The sequence below is a fragment of the Bombina bombina genome, chromosome 6 (assembly GCF_027579735.1).
Source record: "Bombina bombina isolate aBomBom1 chromosome 6, aBomBom1.pri, whole genome shotgun sequence".
NCBI classification, from domain to species: Eukaryota; Metazoa; Chordata; class Amphibia; order Anura; family Bombinatoridae; genus Bombina; species Bombina bombina.
Window position 1 is genome coordinate 528112321 of NC_069504.1, and position 25490 is coordinate 528137810.

General features: G+C 37.6%; 1 protein-coding gene across 4 annotated transcripts in view; it reads right to left on the reverse strand.

Annotated features, from left to right (window-relative positions):
- Positions 1-25490, reverse strand: part of SQOR (sulfide quinone oxidoreductase) — a 193578-nt gene that overhangs the window by 108172 nt on the left and 59916 nt on the right. The window lies entirely within an intron of this gene.

Here is a 25490-nt window from a genome sequence, read left to right on the forward strand (position 1 = left end):
ATTTTTAAAGTTGAAGGTATTTAAACCAGTGATTAAATAATTCTGCCCCACTATTAGTTAACTCCAATCTGGACTTTAATTTATCACCATTCATAAATGTATAACATGGTAAAGCATATTTAAGGTTTTTATATTGACGAGTCTAGTGTAATCACCAAAGGGTAATGACTCATCCAGTATAATTGGTGTTAATGATGATGGTATTGTTGAAATTTTATTTTTAAAATTAAGGTGTAGCTTTCCATGTTGCATCACTTCACAGGTGAGTTTAATTACAAATTACAGGAGCATCACAAACTTAGAATGCAATTATTTCTTACATTTTTGAGAAGGTGCCAATAATTTTGTCCAGTCCATTTTTGGAGTTTTGCATGGAATCTGCCAGATTTGCCTTTTTTTGTGTCATACCAAAACAAACAAACAAAATAAACATGAGAATGCCTAAACATTTGTAATGGCAACAATTTTCTGGCCATGGCTGTATATATCTCTATGTTAAAAAAAAAAATTAAAAAAAAGGCTTTAACACCTGAGACCTCATATCTTTGAGCCCTTATAACTTTTTATTGCAATTTTTAAAAATATTTTATATTTGATAGTGTTATTATGAGTGTAATCGTACTTTTAAATATAATTTTGATGTGTTTTTGTACAACTTTTTAGTCGAGGGTAAGTTAACCAGAGCACTGAAGTCACACTTTCCCGACGCGTGCAAACTTTAATTGCGCTCAAGTGATTGCATTTACTTTAAACCTGTAATATACACGCTACTTTCGAACGCGTGCAAAAAGCCGAAATAAACCCTTTTCCTTTGTACACAACAGTTAGCACGCCGCTCATAATCTAGCTCTTAATTGAAAGCAAAAGAGCAGCCATTTCCAAGGCAAACTACCGTAGTGAATGCTGTGATATCACAAGTTCTTTAGCAAAATGGGAACTAGATTTATTTTTGACATTGTTTTCACACATACTGGAAGTGTATTTCCAAAAGAAAAAAATCTTATTGTATTTCCAAAACACAAAAGTAATTCCAAAAATGGGAACTTCCGGGCGGCGGCCATCTATGGACGCAAAACTGAGCTGCTCACACCTTCCTGCTGTGTTTACAGAATATCGCAAGATATTGTCATTATTTGGACTTCAAACTGGCAAATTCATGACTCTCAAAAGGTCTGTCTTTCATTTGAGGTCTTCCTTCTCAGGATTGTTCAGCGCTTATGTTTACCGGAGCTATTTCAAGGCTGGGGCCTTTTCAAAACCCCCCCAGTGGCTTACCATCGGGTTCTCACAGTTGCGCAGCCCCTATTGTGGGCTGTTTAATGCAAAAGTACCTAACACTTGTAACATGGAACCATATACCAGTGAGGGTATTATTGAGGAGCTGCGCTGCCTACTTGCTGACTACTGCGTGGCATTTGAGGAATCACTGTCTGAGGCGCTGGGCACTAGTGGCGGCTGCTCTGCTCAGCAACCCATCCTACCTAAGTTTGATTCTACGGAGAGCAGGAGTGGTGCCGCTATGCCCAGTGTTCACTCTCAACATCTTACTGCTCTCAGATTAAGTTGGAAACTACTACCGTAGACTTTGCAGCAGAGGAAGAGGGAGCTAACGCTAAGCCTGCACTGCGGAGTGTTCGTGAAGGCATTGTTGATACAAGCCAACCTATCTCTATGTCATTCCTGGAGTTTCGAAACCTCACATCTACAGGGACCGTAGGTGGAAACTCTGCTCCAGTCAAAGAAGCTCTACCACCGCAAGTATTATACTTCATATCCATTCCCTTGCTACCTACGCTGATGTTTCTAGCAAGTAATCTACCTGCTAGAGGGACATTAGTTATGGGGGCCACATCTATACCGAACCATGGTGATCAACTCCCACGAGGTGAAACTAGACCTAACAGCATAAGCAAGAATGTACTACGAGTCTCGCAAGCTCTTGAAATGGAGAATCAGAAAACACTGAGGTTGGAAAGGTTGGTGCGATTCCCTACCAAAGTAACTAATGCAAGATCTTTTAAACTCAACACCCTCCGGTTTGAAAATATGGAGTCGTCGTGCATTGGCGGCCATCATTCTTGCCTGGACAGTACTGGCGTGGGATAAGCATAATGCCTCTGGTCTTAGCACCAGTATGCTACAAAAGGCCTTTAGCTAGCTGACAGGTCCTAAGTTTTATAAGGTTTAGTGCCGTATTTTATTTCTCAATAATATTTAAGGCTGTGATATATAAAGGGACTTCTGAGAATGTATGTGTGCTTAAAATAAGCAATTATTGTCCCTACTATAATATAGAGTTCCCAGTTATTTTGCTTTTATTGTACCAGTTATCTATACTTCTTTTTTACTTTTCCATTGGGCTCTGACCAGGTACTATGTTTAGGATAGGGAGAGTGGCTTATTAAACTGGTTGCATTTGTCTAGATAAAGCTCTGGTTCATGTCATAGTGATGAGCCCCTCTATAGAATATATTACTTACACATATCAAGCTCTGTGGAGTTTACCTTATCACTTTATTTTCACATAATGTTTCAGGACCTATTATATAAACAGAATCCCATGATAAATTCTAGGAATTTAGTACACAAACACTGTCTCTAATTTCCTACATAGAACCCCCAGTTACTTACTCCTACTACTATACAAGTTAACTACATTTCTTTATTTTCATATGTTCAGCTCAATTAATATACCTCAGATAGATGGTTCACACTTACTTGCAATAGTTTAAATAATGCTTTTGAATATGTGACTAGGAGACGTATTCTACCTGCAATTGCTGCCTGCGGTCGGGGCAACATGCTTAAACATATCTCCCCACTCCCATATCCCTGATCAGATATGCCAGCTCCTTAGAGTTACATCAAACTTTCACCCAAAGGGTATGACACTCCTTTAGCGACCTAGTTAACAGCAAGCTTAAAGGGACACTGAACCCAAAGTTTTTCTTTTGTGATTCAGATAGAGCATGACATTTTAAGCAACTTTGTAATTTACTCCTATTATCAAATGTTCCTTACATTCTTGCATTTCAAATAAAGATACCAAGAGAATAAGTTTAGATGCCGGACCATTTTTGGTGAACAACCTAGGTTGTCCTTGCTGATTGGTGGATAAATTCATCCACCAATCAAAAACTGCTGTCCAGAGTGCTGAACCAAGAAAAAAGCTTAGATGCCTTCTTTTTTTATATAAAGATAGCAAGAGAACGAAGAAACATTGATAATAGGAGTAAATTAGAAAGTTGCTTAAAATTGCATGCTCTATCTGAATCACAAAAGAAAATTTTTGGGTTGAGTGTCCCTTTAACTCTTATGCACTTTTAATAGATATCAGACTGTGTTTATTGCTCCTTTCTACCTCATCAGCGTATTTTCCTCTATATTGCATGTTGCTTTATCTACCTAGTTTGTATGGTGCCTCATTGAGCCCAATGGTGGCTATATATTGAACCAGCTTACCTCCATAGCTATATACCACTACACACTCATATTGGCCTAAACTTTGTTGGATCCATATGAAGCTAGATATCTATGTCAGTGTATCGCAATGAACCATGTACTAGTTTGTTTTACTATATGTACAAGTTGCGTGTTGTTAATACTAGTCTTTTATTCTGTATATTTAGATAAAAGCGGTTATTCTTTTCAGCGCCTAGCTGTAATACAGATCCCATTAGCCAGGAATGATATTTACCAGCAACTTCTAGTGTCAGATTTTCCATTGACCTGTACCTATTATGTCATTGACTATCTACTTCACTATTTGGATTTGAATCCATTTTGTACGCCTTGTATTTATATGTAACGACATGTTGTTTTGGCTGTTATTTCTGAATACCTCAATAAAAAGATTAAAAAGGAAAAATTAAGAAAAAAAAAAGTAATTCCAAAAAAATAAATTAAAAAATAGTATTTGGAAATTTAGAATTGCTTTTGTATGATAAAGAATCACACATTGTGAAACTTCATAACATTGTAAAAATCTCACATGCTGTATCGTGCACACTAACCCCAAGAAAATTATGTAGCTGGCAGATCTAGACAAACCCAGGCAACAGGGAGCCATTGGTGCCGTAAAATTAGACCCTGGCACCCTGGTTTAGAGCCCCCAAGATACCCATTAATGCCCCTAAATCCCCCCCCAGTGACGGCTCTATGGGGGTGCAGTAAGGTGTAGTACCCCCGTTGACCTGTGAAGGGCAGTGTATTCTCTGCAAAGCAGCTCCATATATTATATGTGCTGCGTCTTTCAACTTTTGCCACCACCTTTGTTAGCCTTCTAAATTCTAAGTTCTACAACCGCCATTGCTTCCCCTCGTAGCCGTCACAACCTGCATCTAAATCTGGCTTGGTGTTGCTGGATAATTTCTAGGCCTTGCAGCTGTGAAATACAATTTTGGCCAAACCCTCTACCTACTGCAAAGCCTCTTTACCAAGGATGCAACACAGGGTGGGGGGGTAGATTTGCATAATCAACAAATGCAAGATAACAAGACAATGCAATAGCACTTAGTCTGAACTGCAAATGGAGTAGTAGATTTTTTTCCTGACAATTTTTAAAGTTATGTCTGATTCCACTCCCCCTGTACCATGTGACAGCAATCAGCCATTCACAAATGCATACACAGTTAATCTTGCACATGCTCAGTAGGAGCTGGTGACTCAAAAAGTTTAACCCCTTAATGACAGAGGACGTACCAGGTACGTCATAGGAAAAAAACTCCCTTAATGACAATTGACGTACCTGGTACGTCCTCTGTTGTCTGAAGTGCTGGAAGCGATCACGATTGCTTCCAGCTGCTTCCAAGGGATTGTAGTGATGCCTCAATATTGAGGCATCACTGCAATCCCCTATTTTACATACCAATGCAGAAAGGGCCACTCTGTGGCCCTTTCTGCATCGGCCACTGATACTAACAATTTCGTTGGTTGGTGGGAGCAGCCTTTATCTGTATTAGCCTCAGTTAATTTCCCAAAGCGATCTGACTTCTTTTGCTGTTATTACCGGAGCGGCGTTTGTGGCTGGGGGGGTGGGGGTGGCAGCGCGCGCACGTGCGCGCGCACGCAAATTATGCCAAAAATGAAAGTAAAAAAAAAAAGACCGATGTGGAAGCAGGGGGATCTTAGCTCTTTAGTAAGGGATCTGGGAGGGGGAGGGATGTAGATCGTTTAGGGGGGCCAGCTACACTACAGAAAACAAGTATTACATATAAAAAAGTTAAAAAAAAAAAACTATTTTGGGGGGCAAATTGGGTACTGGCAGACAGCTGCCAGTACCCAAGATGGCGGCAAATAGTTAGAGGGGGAGGTTTAGAGAGATGTATTGGGGGGGATCAGGGAGGTTGTGGGGTAAGGGGGGGGATCTATCACTGCAGACTGTATGAAAAAATTAAAAAAATAATAATAAATTATTTTTATTTCAGTACTGGCAGACTTTCTGCCAGTACTTAAGATGGCGGTGACAATTGTGAGGTGGCGGAGGGAAGAGAGCTGTTTGAGGGGGGTCAGGGGGGGATCAGGGGGGGATCAGGGGGTGGGATGCGTCAGGTGGGAGGCTGATCTCTACGCTAAAGCTAAAAATTAACCCTACAAGCTACCTAATTAACCCCTTAACTGCTGGGCATATTACAAGTGTGGTGCGCAGCAGTATTAAACGGCCTTATTATTACCAAAAAGCAACGCCAAAGCCATATATGTCTGCTATTTCTGAACAAAGGGGATCCCAGAGAAGCATTTACAACCATTTGTGCCATAATTGCACAAGCTGTTTGTAAATAATTTCAGTGAGAAACCTAAAATTGTGAAAAATTTAAGTTTTTTTTTTTATTTGATCGTATTTGGCGGTGAAATGGTGGCATGAAATATACCAAAATGGGCCTAGATCAATACTTTGGGATGTCTTCTAAATATAAATATATACATGTCAAGGGATATTCAGGGATTCCTGAAAGATATCAGTGTTCCAATGTAACTAGCGCTAATTCTGGAAAAAAGTGGTTTGGAAATAGCAAAGCGCTACTTGTATTTATGGCCCTATAACTTGCAAAAAAAGCAAAGAACATGTAAACATTGGATATTTCTAAACTCAGGACAAAATTTAGAAACTATTTAGAATGGTTTTTTTTTTGGTGGTTGTAGATGTGTAACAGATTTTGGGGGTCAAAGTTAGAAAAAAGTGTGTTTTTTTTTCAATTTTTTCCTCATATTTTACATTTTTTTATAGTAAATTATAAGATATGATGAAAATAATGGTATCTTTAGAAAGTCCATTTAATGGCGAGAAAAACAGTATATAATATGTATGGGTACAGTAAATGAGTAAGAGGAAAATTACATTAAAAAAAAACACAAACACTGCAGAAATGTAAAAATAGCCATTGTCATTAAGGGTAAGAAAATTGAAAAATGGTCCGGTCATTAAGGGGTTAAATATAAAAAGACTGTGCACATTTTGTTAATGGAAGTATATTGGAAAGTTGTTTAAAATTGCATGCTCTATCTGAATAATGAAAGTTTAATTTTGATTGAGTGTCCCTTTAATGTCACCTTATTTTGGGAGTGTCTGAGCATATATGAAGCCCTGCTCTGCAATGCAGAGGTCTCCCCCAAACAACACATGCTAAGATAATATATAGAAGGATGGCTAAGAGAGTCATACCTTTTTAAGGAATAAAAATAAACCTATTTTGAAAAGATTTGCAGACACAGAAGGAAATACAATAGCATGGTTAGTAGTAACCTTTCTATTGTAGTTGTGCTCAGCAGTTTAATGTCCCTTTAGGTAAAAAATGCTTTTTAGATTTAGGCTGAATCTAATACAGTAGTTAGTTAAATACAAGAAAATGTATGTTTATTCAGGGCCGGTGTGTGCGCATTTTCTTTCTATAAACAAACTTCAATAACATTTTAAAAGCACCCTCTTTTTAGATAAAAAAAATTACTGCAATGTCCCTTCAAAACAGAATTATATAGTGTAAACTATGCTGGGCTTTTGATCCCAACATATGGGTTGATCACAATTCTTTAGAAAAGTTTATCTTATGATTTTCCTACAAAATTCACCATAAAAAAAACATTAAACACTTTTCAGTTCATGTTAGAAATGGAAGTGCAGAACACTGTTATATTCCACACACCCATTGGCTGCACACTCTAGTGACCTATTTATAAAACTTGTCCTAATTGGTCACAGCAGAGAACATAACCTAGATTACAACATGGCAGCTCCCTTTGTTTCATAGACTAACATTTTACACTTATTTTGCCAATATTAAACAGCTAATAAAACTTTGAATGATGCATTCAAATAAAAGATTAGACTTTTTAAAGGGATATTAAACAAAAGTTTATTCCCAGACTAAACACCTAGATTACCAGTTGTGCTTTCGTGTTTTAACGCTGAAAAAAAGGTAATTTCAGCATTAAGACTCGTAATGGCTGCGATGCGGTTTTGTCGATATAGCTGTACCGCAAGCCTTTTAGCCTGTAACGCATCATCAGTCCCACACTCGTAAAAATGAAGTTTTTTTCCATGAGACTTCCATAGCGCTGGCATTAGGAGTTTTGCAGTCAGGCTAAAAAGCTTGCGTTGCAGCCTATACCGACACGATCCATTCCACAAACTAAAAGCAGTAGTTATGAGTTTTACACAACAAAACTGTAACACTTTAGTTATGAGTTTTATGTAACAAAGTACATTAACACCCATAAACTATTAACCCCTAAACCGAGGCCCTCCCGCATCGCAACTACTATATTAAAGTTATTAACCCCTAATCTGCTGCTCCCGACATCGCCGCCACTAATAAATCGTATTAACCCCTATTCCTCCGCTCCCCGACATCGTCACCACTATAATAAAGTTATTAACCCCTAAACCGCCACCCTCCCGCATCGCACACACTATTTAAATATTAATCCCTAATCTGCCGTCCCCCCACATCGCCCCCACTATACTAAAGTTATTAAGCCCTACACCGCCACTATAATAAACCTATTAACCCTTAAACCGCAAGCCCCCCACAACAAAATATACTAAAATTAAAAGATGTCTGCTTCAGGAAAGCTGCTGTGTTTGTTTTCATTTCAGTCTTTTCACAGGGTTGGATTTATCATAAGGGAAACTTGGCAGCTGCCCATAGACTCTTTACTTAAAGGTGTGGCTGCCTGCCTGGCAATGTCATATGGTTTCTAAGAAAGAGGTGAACAATATAAAGTTCAACACTATAATTTTTCCACTCACAGTGCAAGCGAGCATATTTTATATGCAATATACTATGATCTGAAACCAAAATAAAACTGACAATTTTGGTTTACAAATTCTTGAGCCAGCAAGAAGATGAACTCATCCACACATTCTTTTAGGATTCAGACAAGGATTTTCCTATATAAATTAAATAAACTAATGCATAATCACCTAGATTACGAGTTTTGCGTTATGAGTAAAATAGCAGTGTTGTGGCCCATAATCCATCTTTTTCCCTAACGCAGCCATTACAAGTCTAGTCGGTATAGCTGTACCGCAAGGTCAGTACCACCCTCGTAAAAATGAAGTTTTTTCATGGGATTCCCATAGCGCCGGTATTACGAGTTTTGCGGTGAGTCTAAAAAGTGAACGTTACAGCCTAAAATGACAAGATCTGTACCGCCATCTAAATTCAGTAGTTATGAGTTTTATGCTACAAAGCTGTAACAAAACTCATAACTAATGTGTTAAAAAGTACGCTACCACCCATAAACTACCTATTAACCCCTAAACCGAGGTCCTCCCGCATTGCAAAAACTATTTTAAAATGTTAAACCCCTATTCCGCCGCTCCCTAACATCCTCACTACTATAATAAACTTATTAACCCCTAAACCGCCGCCCTCCCGCATCGCAAACACTATTTAAATATTAATAACCCCTAATCTGCTGTCCGCCCACATTGACCCCACTATACTAAAGTTATTAAGCCCTACACTGCCGCCACTATACTAAACCTATTAACCCCTAAACCGAAAGCCCCCACAATGAAATATACTAAATTAAACTATTTACCCCTAAACCTAACAACCCCCTAACTTTATATTACAATTACAATTAACCTAGTTTAAATTAAATTTAAACTTATCTGTCAAATTAAAAAAACTAAGTTTAAACTAACAATTAAACTAATATAATAATTATTAAACTAAAATTAAACTAACTACCAATTAAAGGGACACTGAACCCATTTTTTTCTTTTGTGATTCAGATAGAGCATGACATTTTAAGCAACTTTGTAATTTACTCCTATTATTAAAATGTTCCTTATTCTCTTGGTATCTTTATTTGAAATGCAAGAATGTAAGTTTAGATGCCGGCCCATTTTTTTTGGTGAACAATTTAGGTTGTCCTTGCTGATTGGTGGATAAATTCATCCACCAATCAAAAACTGCTGTCCAGAGTCTGAATCAAGAAAAAAAGCTTAGATGCCTTCTTTTTATATAAAGATAGCAAGAGAACGAAGAAACATTGATAATAGGAGTAAATTAGAAAGTTGCTTAAATTTGCATGCTCTATCTGAATCACGAAAGAAAAGTTTTGGGTTCAGTGTCCCTTTAAATTAAACGAAACTACACATTAAAAAAATCCTAACACTACTCTAAAAATTACAAAGTATCTAAATACAAAAACAAAAAAATACTAAGTTACAAAAAATAACAAACACTAAATTATGGAAAATAACAAACGAAATTATCCAAAATAAAAAAAGAATTACACCTAATCTAAAAGCCCTATCAAAAAAAAAAAAAAAAAAAAAAAAAATATATCACCTCTTTTACCTGTAAAAAAACACAAAGACCTCCCCCAACAGTAAAATCCACCACCCAACCAACCCCCCAAAATAAAAAAACTAATTCTAAAAAAACCTAAGCTACCCATTGCTCGGAAAAGGGCATTTGGCTCTTTTACTGCTCAGACCCTAAACTTAAAAAACAAAACAAAAAAAAAACACCCAAATAAACCCTTAAAAAAGCCTAACACTAACCCCAATACGATCCACTTACAGTTTTTGAATTCCCACTTGAACGATCTTCATCCCGGAGTTGAAGTCCTGATCCAAGCAGCGAGAAGTCTTCATCCTGACGGCCTCTTCAATCTTCATCCAGGCGGCATCTTCTATCTTGATCCCAGCGGCACGGTGCGGGTCCATCCTGAAGACATCCGGCGTGGAGCATCCTCTTCATACGGTCGCCGCCGAACACTGAATCTTCAATGCAAGGGATGCGATCCAAGATGGTGTCCCTTGCATTGCTATTGGCTGAAAATTTTGAATCAGCCAATAGGAATTAGGGCTGCTAAAATCCTATTAGCTGTTCAAATCAGCCAATAGGATTTAAGCAACTCTCATTCTATTGGCTGATGCATCATCCAATAGAATTAGAGCTGTTTAAATCCTATTGGCAGATTTGAACAGCCAATTGGATTTTAGCAGCTCTAATTCCTATTGGCCGATTCAAATTTTTCAGCTAATAGGAATGCAAGGGATGCCATCTTGGATTGCGTCTCTTGCATTGAAGATTCAGTGTATGGTGGCGACCGTATGAAGAGGATGCTCCACGCTGGATGTCTTCAGGATGGACCCGCTCCGCGCCTCCGGGATCAAGATAGACGTTGCCGCCTGGATGAAGATTGAAGAGGCTGCCTGGATGAAGACTTCTTGCCGCTGGGGTCAGGAATTAAACTCCGGGATGAAGATCGTTCAAGCGGGAATTCAAAAACTGTAAGTGGATCGTCAGGGGGTTAGTGTTTTTTTAAAGGTTTTTTTGGGTGTTTTTTTTTTAGTTTAGGGTCTGGGCAGTAAAAGAGCTAAATGCCCTTTTAAAGGGCAATGCCCATACAAATGCCCTTTTTAGGGCAATTGGTAGCTTAGGATTTTTAGATAGTTTTTTTATTTTGTGGGTTTGGGGGGGGTGGGGCTTTGTAATGTTAGTGGGTCTTTGTTATTTTTTTTCACTAAAAGAGCTGATATCTTTAGGGCAATGCCCTACAAAATGCCCTTTTAAGGGCCATTGGTAGTTTATTCTAGATTAGGTTTTTTATTTTGGAGGGTTTTTTTTTATGGATTTTAGAATAGGAATTATTTTTTTATTTTTTTTTATAAATTGTTTGTTATTTTGTGTAAAGTATATTTTTAGTGGGTGGTTTTTTTTTTTTAGCAAAAGAGCTGTTTAATTTAGGGAAAAACCTTACAAAAGGCCCTTTTAAGGGCCCCCCCAAAGGGCCCTTTTAAGAGCCCTTGGTAGTTTGGGGGGTGGGGGGTTTGTATTTTTTTTGGAGTAAAAGAGCTGTTTATCTCAGGGAAATGCCCTACAAAAGGCCCTTTTAAGGGTCCCCCTTAAGGGCCCTTGGTAGTTTATTCTAGATTAGGATTTTTTATTTTGGGGTGCGTTTTTGTTTTCTAAAAGGGTATTAGAATAGGAATAATAAGGAAATGTATGCTTACCTGATAAATTTATTTCTTTTACGATATGACGAGTCCACGGATTTCATCCTTACTTATGGGATTATGCCTCCTGGTCAGCAGGAGGAGGCAAAGAGCACCACAGCAGAGCTGTATATATAGCTCCTCCCTTTCCTCCCACTCCAGTCATTCGACCGAAGTTAGGAAGAGAAAGGAAAAGCCAAAAGGTGCAGAGGTGACTGAAGTTTAACAAAAAATAAATAAACAAATACCTGTCTTAGAAATGACAGGGTGGGCCATGGACTCGTCATATCGTAAAAGAAATACATTTATCAGGTAAGCATAAATTTCCTTTTCTTTTACAAGATATGACGAGTCCACGGATTTCATCCTTACTTATGGGATACAATACCAAAGCTATAGGACACGGATGAAAGGGAGGGACAAGACAGGAACCTAAATGGAAGGCACCACTGCTTGAAGAACCTGTCTCCCAAAATTAGCCTCGGACGAGGCAAAAGTATAAAATTTGGAAAATTTGTAAAAAAAAGGGTGAAGAGATGACAAAGTTGCAGCCTTGCAAATCTGTTCAACAGAAGCATTTTTAAATGCCCATGAGGAAGCCACAGTCCTAGTAGAATGAGCAGTAATTCTTTCAGGAGGCTGCTATCCAGCAGTCTTATATGCAAAATGGATGATACTCTTCAGCCAAAAAGAAAGAGAGGTAGCCGTAGCTTTCTGGCCCCTACGTTTTCCAGAAAAAAACAACAAATAATGAAGATGATTGACGAAATTCTTTAGTCGCCTACAAGTTATGTAACAGACGCTCCTTCTTAGAAGAAGGATTAGGACACAAGGAAGGAACAACAATGTCCTGATTAATATTATTATTAGAAACAACCTTAGGAAGGAAACCAGGTTTGGTACATAACACCACCTTATCAGAATGGAAAATAAGATAAGGAGAATCACATTGTAAAGCTGAAAGCTTAGAAACTCTGTGAGCAGAAGAAATAGCAACCAAAAATAAAACTTTCCAAGATAACAACTTAATATCTATGGAATGCATGGGTTCAAACGGAACCCCTTGAAGAACCTTTAGACCAATTGCTCCACCTTGGAGTTTGAATTTAGTTCTTAACACAGGCTTGATTCTAGTCAGAGCCTGACAAAAAGATTGAACTTCTGGAACATCTGCCAGACGCTTGTGTAGCAAAATAGACAAAGCAGAAATCTGTCCCTTTAAGGAACTTGCTGACAACCCTTTCTCCAATCCTTCTTGGAGAAAAGATAAAATCCTGGGAATCCTAACCCTACTCCATGAGTAGCCCTTGGATTCGCACCAATAAAGATATTTACGCCATATCTTATGGTAAATCTTTCTGGTAACAGGCTTACGTGCCTGAATCAAGGTATCAATGACCGAATCAGAGAACCCTCGCTTAGATAAAATCAAGCGTTCAATCACCAAGCATTCAGCTGCAGAGAAACTAGATTCGGATGATGGAAGGGTCCCTGAATGAGAAGGTCCTGCCTCAATGGAAGCTTCCACGGTGGCAGAGAGGACATGTCCACCAGATCGGCATACCAAGTCCTGCGAGGCCACGCAGGAGCGATGAGAATCACCAAAGCCCTCTCCTGTTTGATCCGAGCAATCACCCGGGGAAGGAGAGCAAACGGTGGAAACACATAAGCTAGGTTGAACGACCAAGGCATCTATCAGTTCGGCCTGATGATCCCTGGACCTGGATCCGTATCTCGGGAGCTTGGCGTTCTGACGAGATGTCATAAGATCCAGCTCCGGTCTGCCCCATCTGAGAATCAGAGTGGCAAAGACCTCCTGATGGAGTTCCCATTCCCCTGGATGAAACGTCCGTCTGCTCAAAAAATCCGCTTCCCAGTTGTCCACTCCTGGGATGTAGATTGCCGACAGATAACAAGAGTGAGCCTCCGCCCACCAAATTATCTTGGATACTTCTGTCATTGCTAAGGAACTCCTTGTTCCTCCCTGATGATTGATGTAAGCCACAGTCGTGATGTTGTCCGACTGAAAATGGATGAATTTGGGCGAAGCCAACTGAGGCCAAGCCTGAAGCGCATTTAATATTGCTCTCAATTCCAGAATATTTATTGGAAGTAGAGAGAAGAGAGTCTCTTGTCTCCGGATCCAGATCTATCTGAGGAGACAAATTTGCATAATCTCCATTCCACTGCCTGAGCATGCTCAGTTGTAGCGGTCTGAGATGAAAACGAGCAAACGGAATTATGTCCATTGCCGCCACCATCAATCCAATTACCTCCATGCACTGAGCCACTGATGGCCGAGGATTGGACTGAAGGGCTCAGCATGTATTCAGAATCTTTAACTTTCTGACTTCCGTCAAGAAAATTTTCATGGATATAGAATATATTAGAGTTCCCAGGAAAGGAACCCTTGTCTGTGGAATTAGTTAACTCTTTTCTAGATTCACCTTCCACCCGTGAGTCCTTAGAAAGGACAGAACCAAGTCTGTATGAGATTTTGTCAGTTGATAAGACGCCTGGATCAGAATATTGTCCAGATAAGGCGCCACTGCAATGCCCCGCTGTCTGAGAACCGCCAGTAGAGACCCTAGAACCTTCGTGAAGATCCTGGGTGCTGTGGCCAGCCTGAAAGGAAGAGCCACGAACTGAAAATGTTTGTCCGGGAAGGCAAACCTTAGAAACTGGTGATGATCTCTGTGGATAGGAATATGCAGATATGCATCCTTTAAGTCCACGGTAGTCATATATTGACCCTCCTAGATCAATGGAAGAATTGTCTGAAATGGTCTCCATCTTGAAGGATGGAACTCTGAGAAACTGGTTTAGACTCTTGAGATCTAAAATTGTTCGGAACGTTCCCTCTTTTTTGGGAACCACGAAAAGATTTGAGTAAAACCCCTGCCCCTGTTTTGGAACGGGACGAATTACTCCCATAGTGGAGAGGTCTTTTACACAACGTAAGAACGCCTCTCTTTTTATCTGGTCTACAGACAATCGTGAAAGAAGAAACCTCCCCATTGGTAGGGAATTTTTGAACTCCAGTTGATACCCTTGGGACATGATTTACCGTGTCCAGAGATCCTAAACGTCTCTTATCCAAGCCTGGACAAAGAGAGAAAGTCTGCCCCCTACTAGATCCGGTCCCGGATCGGGGGCCGACCCTTCATGCCGTTTTGGGAGCAGCAGCGGGCTTCTTGGGTTGTTTACCCTTGTTCCAAGTCTGGTTGGGTCTCCAGATGGACTTGGCTTGTGCAAAATTCCCTTCCTGTTTAGCGGAAGAAGAAGAGGAGACTCCCTTGAAATTTCGAAAGGAACGAAAATTATTCTGTTTACCCCTTTGTTTAGCTGCTTTACCCTGAGGTAGGAGATGACCCTTACCTCCCGTAATGTCAAATTATTTCTTTCAAGTCAGGCCTGAACAGCGTCTTTCCTTTGAAAGGAATAGCCAAAAGCTTTGATTTAGAGGACACATCCGCAGACCAAGATTTTAACCATAAAGCTCTACGCGCTAAAATGGCAAATCCTGCATTCTTAGCCGCCAGCTTGGCGATCTGAAAAGCGGCATCCGTAATAAAAGAATTAGCCAGCTTAAGGGCCGTAATTCTATCTAGTATTTCCTCTAAAGGAGTCTCAGTCTTAAGAGACTCTTCTAAGGCGTCAAACCAAAAGGCAGCTGCAGTTGTAACTGGTACAATACAAGCCGTCGGTTGTAATAGAAAACCCTGATAAATAAATAGCTTTTTTAGAAGACCCTCCAACTTTTTATCCATAGGATCTTTGAAAGCACAACTGTCCTCAATAGGAATAGTTGTACGCTTAGCCAGGGTAGATATAGCTCCCTCCACCTTGGAGGTGAGAACAGGATACCCGGTCTTTCCCATTCCCGTGTAATAATTTCCGAAATTCTCTTAGGAACCGGAAACACATCAGAATAAGAAGGAACCTCTAAGTATTTGTCCATTTTACACAATTTCTCTGGTGGTACCACAATAGAGTCACAGGAGGCGTAATCCCATAAGGATGAAATCCGTGGACTCGTCATATCTTGTAAAAGAAATTTATTTATTTTGGATCATTTCGGGGTTTTTTTTGTAATGGTAGTTTTTTTTATTTTTTGTAATGTTAGTTAATAGTTATTAATGAACTTACCTGTGAAATAAAAATAAAACCTAACTAGTCTACCTAGTTAAAATAAATAAAAACTTTACCTAGTTAAATTTTTTTATTTATTTTAACTAGGTAGACTAGTTAGTTAATAGTTATTAACAAACTTACCTGTAAAATAAAAATAAAACCTAAGCGAGCTACAATGTAACTATTAATTATATTGTAGCTAGCTTAGGTTTTATTTTACAGGTATGTATTTAGTTTTAAATAGGTATTATTTAGTTAATAATTGTAACTTTAATTTAGATCTAATTTCATTATGTTAAAGTTAGGGGGTGTTAGGGTTAGGCTTAGGGTTACGTTAGGGTTAATATAGTTTAATTTAGGTTGTTGCAATGTGGGGGGCTGGCGGTTTAGGGGTTAATAGGTTTATTTAGTTAATAATTGTAAGTTTAATTTAGATCTATTTTAATTATGTTAAAGTTAGGGGGTGTTAGGGTTACGTTAGGGTTAGGGGTTAATACTTTAATTTAGGTTGTTGCGATGTGGGGGGCTGGCGGTTTAGGGGTTAATAGCTTTATTTAGGTGGCGGCAATATCGGGAGCAGCAGAATAGGGGTTAATAACTTTAATATAGTTGCGGCGATGTTGGGGTGCGGCGGATAAGAGATTAATAACTTTAGTATAGTGGCGGCGATATCAGGAGCGGCAGATTAGGGGTTATTAACTGTAGGCAGGCGTAGGCAATGTCAGGGGCAGCAGATTAAGGGTGTTTAGACTCGGGGTTTATGTTAGGTTTAAACTGTATTTTCTTTTTCCCCATAGACATCAATGGGGCTGCGTTATGGAGCTTTTGTTTGCGCGATCGCAGGGGTTACTTTTTTTTGCCGGCTCTCCCCATTGATGTCTATGGGGAAAGCGTGCAGGAGCACGTCAAAACACCCCTTGTTTTTGGTGCAGTATGGAGCTCAAAATCTCCATATCGCCCGTGCAAGCCGGGTTTTTTTCAACTTGTAATGGCAGCGCTATAGGGGGTTAAATAACGCAACTTTTGTGACGTTCTTTACTTTCCCTATAGCACTCAAAACTCATAATCTAGGTGAATGTTAGGAGCAAGAAACAATTACAGGTTCCCAGAAACTAATGATTGGTTTTACCCCAGTCTTTACACAAATGAAGCCATGAGAGACATAAGCACTTTAGGCCAACAGAATGCTCATGCTAAGTGCCTTATATGCACTGCAGAGACTGCAACAGCCCCCTTATCACAACCCTTGCATGAACTTTAGTGTGATAACACCTTTACATTGTGCACAGGGACAGTTTTGTACCAGTGTTACAATCTATCCGATTTTCAGCACATTATTGCATTATTTTTGGACTTTTCAATGTGTACCCTGGGGACTTGTTTAAAAGCCATTTTGCGTGTGTAAAGTGACTGAGGTTTTTTTTCTTTTCAACTTTGCATTCTCAGTTCACATTTTAATATAAAAAAAAAAATCATTTATTTTTTTTTGTTTAATTAAAAATTTCAAAAAAGTAAGTTGAAAGAACATTAAAGGGCCATTTAAAAAAAAAAATAGGTATATGTGGAGTTTAGAGTCCCAAATTATGTAACCGCTTAAATACTTTACCTTGTACCAGTTCATTGGCCGGACGTGGGAATTACTTTAGAAAGATACGAGAGGGGGGCATGTATAGGTTCCCAGAGGCAGTTGCAGCGCTCGGGGCAGGTATTGGAACAGAGCGATCTGTTCCAATACCTGCCCCAGGCGCCGCAACCCACCTCTGAGAACCTATACATGCCCCCCCCCCTCACTTTGTACCTTTCTGAAGTAATTCCCATGTCCAGCCAATGAACTGGTACAAGGTAAAGTAATTTATGCAGTTACATGGTTACATAGTTAGAGGCGCTAAACTCCAAATTTACCAAAAAAAATATATACACATGCTTTAATCCTCTAGTGTGACTAGTGCTGTTAATTCGATCAGTGGCGTTTTCCGCTCTGGACCAGCAGTGATCTGCGAGTTTCAAGCAATATTTCTACTGTATTTTTAAGGAACTCAGTAAGGGAAGTACATCACGCTTATCTGTAAGACTGTGACCCATTCTATGGTCCTGGTACAAATGCTATAGCCATATTTGGTGCACACAAATACTGGCTGGAATATACAGTTGGGACCTTCAATACATGGGGGGTCTGCTTAGCGTTTATTGTTTACCCTTGTGCTTTTAAATGTGAAATAGTATATTAAATATTTTTATACCCATGTCTGGCTACGTCTACAAAGATGTGTGGAGTGGCTACGTATGAGCCGATAAATCATATGACATGCACGACTGAACTCGAGTCGAGTCAAGAAAGTCAGGCTGAAAGGGAACAGCAATGGTGGATTTGTGTCTAATTAGGAAGTGGACAAACCAGTTACTCTATCTTTGAGACTTCTGTTTTCTATCTATAACCATCCTAAAGTGAAGCTATTGTCATTGATCTCAACGTTTTGTGGGAACGTTGTAAGGACACATTACCTTCTTAAGGAATACTTTGTATCTTTATGTGAGTGCTACTTTTCATGCAATGTTGACTCTATATAGTTGTGTATTGCACTTAAGTCATTCAGAGACGGGTTGCTTCACAATAAGCTATAGATTTACATGTAAATGAGGTAACAGACAAAGCGCTGAATAGTTGACTGTGGTATTTTGGTTTTTGTGATTTATTTAGTTCACTATTTTTTGTGATACACACACACACACACTCATATATACACACGGTGCTTTTTTTCTTTCTTTTCAAGAATAGGTGCCGGTACTCTCAAAAAAAAAAAAAAAAAAAAGTGCTGGTACTCATTGATTGTTGATTGATATATTGTGTTCAGTAACTTTGAGAAAAGCAAAAGGGACAACGTTTTGTTACAATGTTTGATGCATTTTGCAGTGCCCTCTTGTGAAAACTAGAGTATTTACATGATGATTTCAAATGTAATACTAGGATTAACCGGGTAAAACGGACATTATCCAAGCGGCTGTGGGTTAAGCCCGATGTAAAATCATAAATCCCCTCAGAGTGCATGCGCTTCATCAAGTCACTAAATCAAATATATATACTATGCACTGTAATACCCCCATCTTCACTATCTTTTTTGCCTCCGCCTGGGGGGTTCAATGGGAAACCTCATTCCCAAAGGTTCACACTTGTGGTGGATGCCAGAGGATCAGCGGGGCGCCCCCTTCAACCGCACAGGCGGAGGCAAAAATAAAATAGTTTAGATGGGGGAATTACAGTACATCGGGCTTTACCCATAGCCAATTGGGTAATGTCCCTTACTTTACCCATAACGTATATACATCTGTATATCGCTCAGGAATAATGTACAGCAAGGCAATATGTAAAGCTCCCACCCTGTATTGTGCTTGGTAACTCAAAGCACTCAATAAGGCTGTCAAAAGGTGCAAGCATATCTCAGCTCCAAGATGGCTGTGCCCAGTATGAAAATATGGAGTTTTACCAACCAGCCCCAGTAAGAGGTTAAAATAAAAGGGGCAGGCACAGGAGAAAGAACAGTATCATGGCAAGCAGTAACCCTGCTACTGCACATGTGCCCAGCAGTTTACTGTCCCATCAATAAGCTTGTCACAGTTTAAAAAAAAATAAAACATGAACACAAATTAAATTCAATCATCAGAATGTTAATTCATGATTGATATCATGTGATTGAATGTTTTAAACATTTAAATTATAAAATTACAATAAATTATTAGTTCCATGTGTTGTGAATATTAATGGTTATGTGAAAAAAATCTGCATTTAAAACACGCTAGCCAATCATCATCAATGTTTAGTTAATGATGTGTTACTTTTGCATTGGCAGCACAGGCAAATAAAGGAGGAGTCAGATGAAAGGCTTATGGATGGCCATTTTTTTTTTTTACAGCTACATTGTAAAGGTTCTATCTTCAAAATCCCCCATTGCAACTCCAAAGAGTTTGCTGGGCACTGTATGCATCACAGGAGATTTTTGGCTTCATTTTTTAAGGGACATAAAATGCAAAAAAAATTCTCACGATTCACATAGAGCGGAGGATGTAATTTAAAAAAAAAAAAAAAATTCTAATTTACGTCTATTATCAAATTGTCTTCATTCTCTTAGTATCTTTTGTTGAAAAGCATGGGCTTAAGCTCAGGAGCGTGCACGTGTCTGGAGCACTATATGGCAGCTGTTTTGCAAGAGCACTAGGTGGCAGCACTATTTTCTATCATGCAGTGTTCCAGGCACCTACCTAGATATCTCTAACGAATACAATGAGAACAAAGCACATTTGACAATAGAAGTCAAATGGAAACGTTTTAAGAATGGTATTAGCTGTCTGAATTACAAAATATGTTTGTGTTTCATATCCATTTAAGTTATTCCAATCCATCTAAACTAGCAAGAAATACTTTTTGTTTTATAATTCAGATAGAGCACTTATTTTCAAACCTGTCCTCAGGCCTCCCCAACAGGCCAGGTTTTCAGTATTACCTTGGATGAGAGCAGGTAAAATAACCATGTTTACTAATCGGCTGATTATTTCACCTGTGCTCTATATCAGATATCCACAAAATGTGGCCTGTTAGGAAGGCCTGAGGACAGGTTTAAAAACCAGTGAGATAGAGCATGCATTGTCTTGACCAGAATTTTGCAAATTGACTAATTTACTTAAAGGGACACAAGTCAAAATGTAACTTTCATGATTCAGATAGAGCATGTGATTTTAAACTACTTTCCAATTTACTTCTGTACAGTCTTTTTATATTTACACTTTTTGAGTCACCAGCTCCTACTGAGCATGTGCAAGAATTCACAGAATATACGTATTTGCATTTGTGATTGACTGATGGCTGTCACATGATACAGGGGGGTGGAAATAGACAACTTTAAAATTTGTCAGAAAATAAAATCTACTCATTTGCAGATTATGCAAATCTACTGTATTTACTGGTCCTTTAAAGTGATGATAAATTTTCCCTGTTGTATAAATAGATCAGGAATGCTAGCAATATTTTAGATGGAGTTTAAATCATCAGTTGTAATGAAAATACGCTTTCAAAAGTAATTTTTTTTCTGTCAGCTAACAGTTTGTGTGAGTGCTGTATGGTTAGAGCACTACTTGGAGAACAATTCAAACCCTAATCTCACAAACAAAATTACTATAGTAATGGGCAACCCCAGGGTATTATAATTTCAGGTCTACATTAAAAAGTAGGTTAACGTGTATCTTCATTACAACTGATGAATTAAAGGCCATATAAAATATTACTAGGGTGACCATATTGCCGCTTTAAAAAGAAACACATATGAAAAATACATGTCAGGGCTGTTTAAATAAATGTTTTGTATAAGAACACCAACATTTGTATTTTTCATATGTGTCCCTTTTTAAAGCGGCAATATGGTCACCCTAAATATTACTAATATTCCAGATCTGTTTATGCAAAGGGAAAAGTTTACCATCACTTTAAGGAAATCAGCCAGTTTGCAAGATTCTGGTCAAAACAATTCCTACACAGTGCTTCTTGACTCTACACTGTGTCAGCAAGCAAGAGGTTAACAAGCAAAAGGCAATAATCTAAAGAAGGCGAGGCTCATGGAAGAGTGAAGATACTTTATGTCTGCCTGAGGTACATATCACTCTAGGCATGCCCTCCCTCCATTTACCAGACTATTTTACCGTTTGCTTTTCCAATGACTTAAAGAACATTACTGCAGTTTTATGAAGGGAATACAACACGTAGGAGTACAAATTACCTTGTTTACTGCAGAACAGAGCCATAAGGACGGATTCAGTAAACATTGTTAAACTTTTTCCTTTATTGGGTTCATAGACCACTATCTATGTTCTATTACTCTCTTCTGAAAGTCACGCTTGTTAACAGAAATCATGCAAGGTATAGCTGCATAAATTATTATGCCACAATATGGGTTTTTTGCCATGACAGCAGACGTTTATAACTGAATAATGTACCTTAAAGGGAGAGTAAACTTAAAAAATAATGTTACATAATTCTGCAAAAATGTGCAGAATTATGTTATTTATTTTAGAGACAGCTTGAAAAATAAAAAAAAGATTTAAGAGATTTTATCCTCCTAAATTACAATTAGCACTTTTCCTCTCCAGACTCTTCTGATCAGGTCTTCTTTTGAAAAGAAGTTCATGAGCGCTACTGAACTAAATATAGCTCGTTCCCACTACCAGAGCAGAGTGTAAGCATGCTACATTAAAGGGCCATGAAATCCACATTTTTTCGTTCATGATTTAGAAAGAGAATGCAATTTTAAACATCTTTCTAATTTACTTATATTATCTAATTTGTTTTATTTTCTTGATATTCTTTGCTGAAAAGCATATCTAGATATGCTCAGTGGCTGCTGATTGGTTGCTGCACATAGAAGCCTTGTGTGATTGGCTCACCATGTGCATTGCTTTTTCTTCAACTAAGGATATTTAAAAAATGAAGCAAAATAAATAATAGAAGTAAATTGTAATGTTGTTTAAATTTGTATTCTCTATCTGAATCAGGAAAGAAAGATTTTGGGTTTAGTGGCCCTTTAAGTTCAATAGCAATGCTACTTCTAGTTCAATAGGTGCAGAATTATGTAACATTATTGTTTAAGTCAATATATATATATATATATATATATATATATATATATATATATATATATATATATATATATATATATAGTGGGGGTTTTAATATGACAAAACTACTGTATGGTACCTTGGCCCCTTATTCTGCAAAGTATCTTCATATTAAAGTGCTACTGAAAATGCTAATTTTTCACCTCAATAAAATATACCACAGTGCAGCATATCCTATTAAATAGCTGTAACCACAACTGTTTTAAAATACCATTGTCATCCAATGCATGTGAAAATGATGTGTCCTGTTGTATTTATTTCTTGTGGTAGTGGGAGCCACATTGAGAAAATGAACACATATTTTAGCAGTACCTCTAATTTGTACAAATATCTAATATTTAATTATTATTTACAGAATTTTTTTTGCTAGTTTTAGTAAAAAAAAAAATTTGACACATTGGAGTATTCATCATTTCTATATACTGTACAGTAAACACATTATATATATATATATATATATTTTATACCCTCATATTTATAAATATGCAAAGAAAATTTCACAGGCCACATGCCCCTAAATTGTGCTATTGTAGTGTATCAGCTTTTCTGCTGACATCATATGTGTAAGCAATGTTCTTTGCACATTCATGTTGTTACACTAACCCAGTCACGTACTTCATGCTGCATGCTATGATTAGCACTTGAAAGAACTGGCTGAGTTTGTTGCTGCATTCCACTGAATGACACGTTTTTTTTCTGTAGGGAGAAATCTGATCCTTGTAAGCCTTAAATTTATTAAAAACTGTTTTGTTCATCAGCAAGCAACTGAATGATTAAAAAGTTAATCTACAAAAACTGATGAACTGCATAATTTTACTAAACATGTATACAGTATTTAAATAAGATTGAAAGCACATGTGCAGCAACTCTCTTTCAGATACCTCCAGTGTAACTTAGGTTCCAAAATGGCAGCACCAATAATTAGCAAGAGGTGCATAAAATGTATTTTGTGTTTAATGCCCCTTTAAACAGTATGAAATTGTAATATAAAAATACAATATGAATGTTTTTAATATACTACCATTATTAATTTTTGTTTTCCTTTCACTGTAATTTAATTATGTTGGCTATATCAGTTCCAGTGAGTTTTTCTGAAGTAATGGGTACTGCCAGGTTGAAACTAGGTTTCCCCTTATTATTATTTTTTTGCTGAGGTAAACTAGGGACATATATGAAACACACAAAGTGTCTACATACTGAACTGTGGTAATGCTGTGAGAAATATGACAATGTAAAAGTAACTACGGTACCTAAAAGGGTTTTAGAAACTTTATTGCAGGTTTTATATCTGTCCAAAACTGTAAAGAAATCATAGGTATCAACATGTTGGTGCCTATTGCTTTCTAGAAGCTAAAGTACTTTATAGAAAATAAAACTTTACCATTATAATATAGTATACATTGTTTTCAGTCATTATACATCAAAATGTAACATAATAAATTAATCTAATAAAGTACTGAATTTATTTATACGTATTAACACACACACACTCAGGCCTAGATTCCATTGTTGTTGTAAACTGGTGGTCCCATAAAACATCTCCATAGACTTTAATAGAGATAATTGTTACCACCTGTTTACAACTGCAATGGAAACTAGGGTCTCAATGTTGAGTGTATGTGACTGAATCTTTTCTTCCTTCTCTATCCAGTCCTAGAACAGACACAAAGCACATATTATAGGGTCACCTTTTCCCATCACACAATGACTAGACAGTTTTTCACTCCAGCATTCCTAAATAGTTGTTTCTCAAGTTCAGGCACATAGCCAAAATTAGCTTAAAGGAAGAGGATTCTGGAGGTCGCTTATCAAGGAGCTTAATAAATATAACTGCACATACTATGTTTCTCTATCATTATACTAAAGTCCTGTAAATGCAAGTTTGCAGGGGAAAAACAAACAAGCAAGCATATGACCTACACACATGTCAAGGGTTAATACGAACATCTCCAAGACAAAGTCACCTTCAAATATGACAGCAAGCTGAGTTGGACAGCTTAAAGGGACACTCAATCAAAATTAAACTTTCATTATTCAGATAGAGCATGCTATTTTAAACAACTTTCCAATTTACTTCCATTAACAAAATGTGCACAGTCTTTTTATATTTAAACTTTTTGAGTCACCAGCTCCTACTGAGCATGTGCAAGAATAAGTGTATATGCATTTGTGATTGGCTGATGGCTGTCACATGGTACAGGAGGAGTGGAAAAAGACATAACTTTTAAAATTGTCAGAAAAAAAAGAAATCTACTCCTCATTTGAAGTTCAGACTAAGTGCTATTGCATTGCCTTGTTATCCAACATTTACTGATTATGCAAATCTACAGTGTTGACTGGTCCTTTAAAGTAACCATTAAAGTACTCAGATTTTAATCTTGTAAGTAAACATAAGTAAATAAAACAATGCTATATTTGGCTTTATGTTTTAGCAAACATTGCAAAACATAATTACAAAAAGTATAAAATAATTATGTTAAAGGATTACTTTCTGTTATAATTTTTAAGCTAAACAACTAACATATTAAAGTTAATAAACATTAATTAAAACCTACTGACCTATATTTTCTCCAAAACGAAGTTTCATAACGTTCTAAAAGTTATATCTTTTATTCACCGATGATGTCACGTTATCCTGCCCACTATTTTCAGCACTGCATGTTCAAAATACTTAAACCAATAACTTTGTGTTTAAAGCGCCATTTTGAAACCTAGGTATTGTAAACGGATTGGTACAGAGCAAAGGATACCTACTGAGTGGGTTTGGAAAACAATTAAATTTGCAGACAGGATTTCTGATATACGGTAGAAATATGTTAATGAAATGCTATTGATAAAAAGCGTATTTGGGGTAGTTAGTTAGTAACAGGCATAGAAAATATTTACTTACAGTGGCCCTTTAAAGAAATACTATTCACCACTGTAGAAAGAAATATTTTGTAGTACATGGTAATAAAATGATTTACAAGCATAAATATATATTTATAATCCTGTTATCGCTCGCTCTAGACACACACAGTCAGATAATAGGAAGCACTCCTTTGTACCCCATGGCTCAGATCCAATAAACCTATGGATTGAAAACATACATACACATATACATATACCAACAGATTGCTTTAAATAAAAAAAGATGCTGGTACCTAATAATTGATTGATATATTGTGCACAAAAGCAAAAAAGAGACAAAGTTATATCCAATGCTTGATATATTTTTGCAAAAAAGAGAGAGTTTATGAACCGG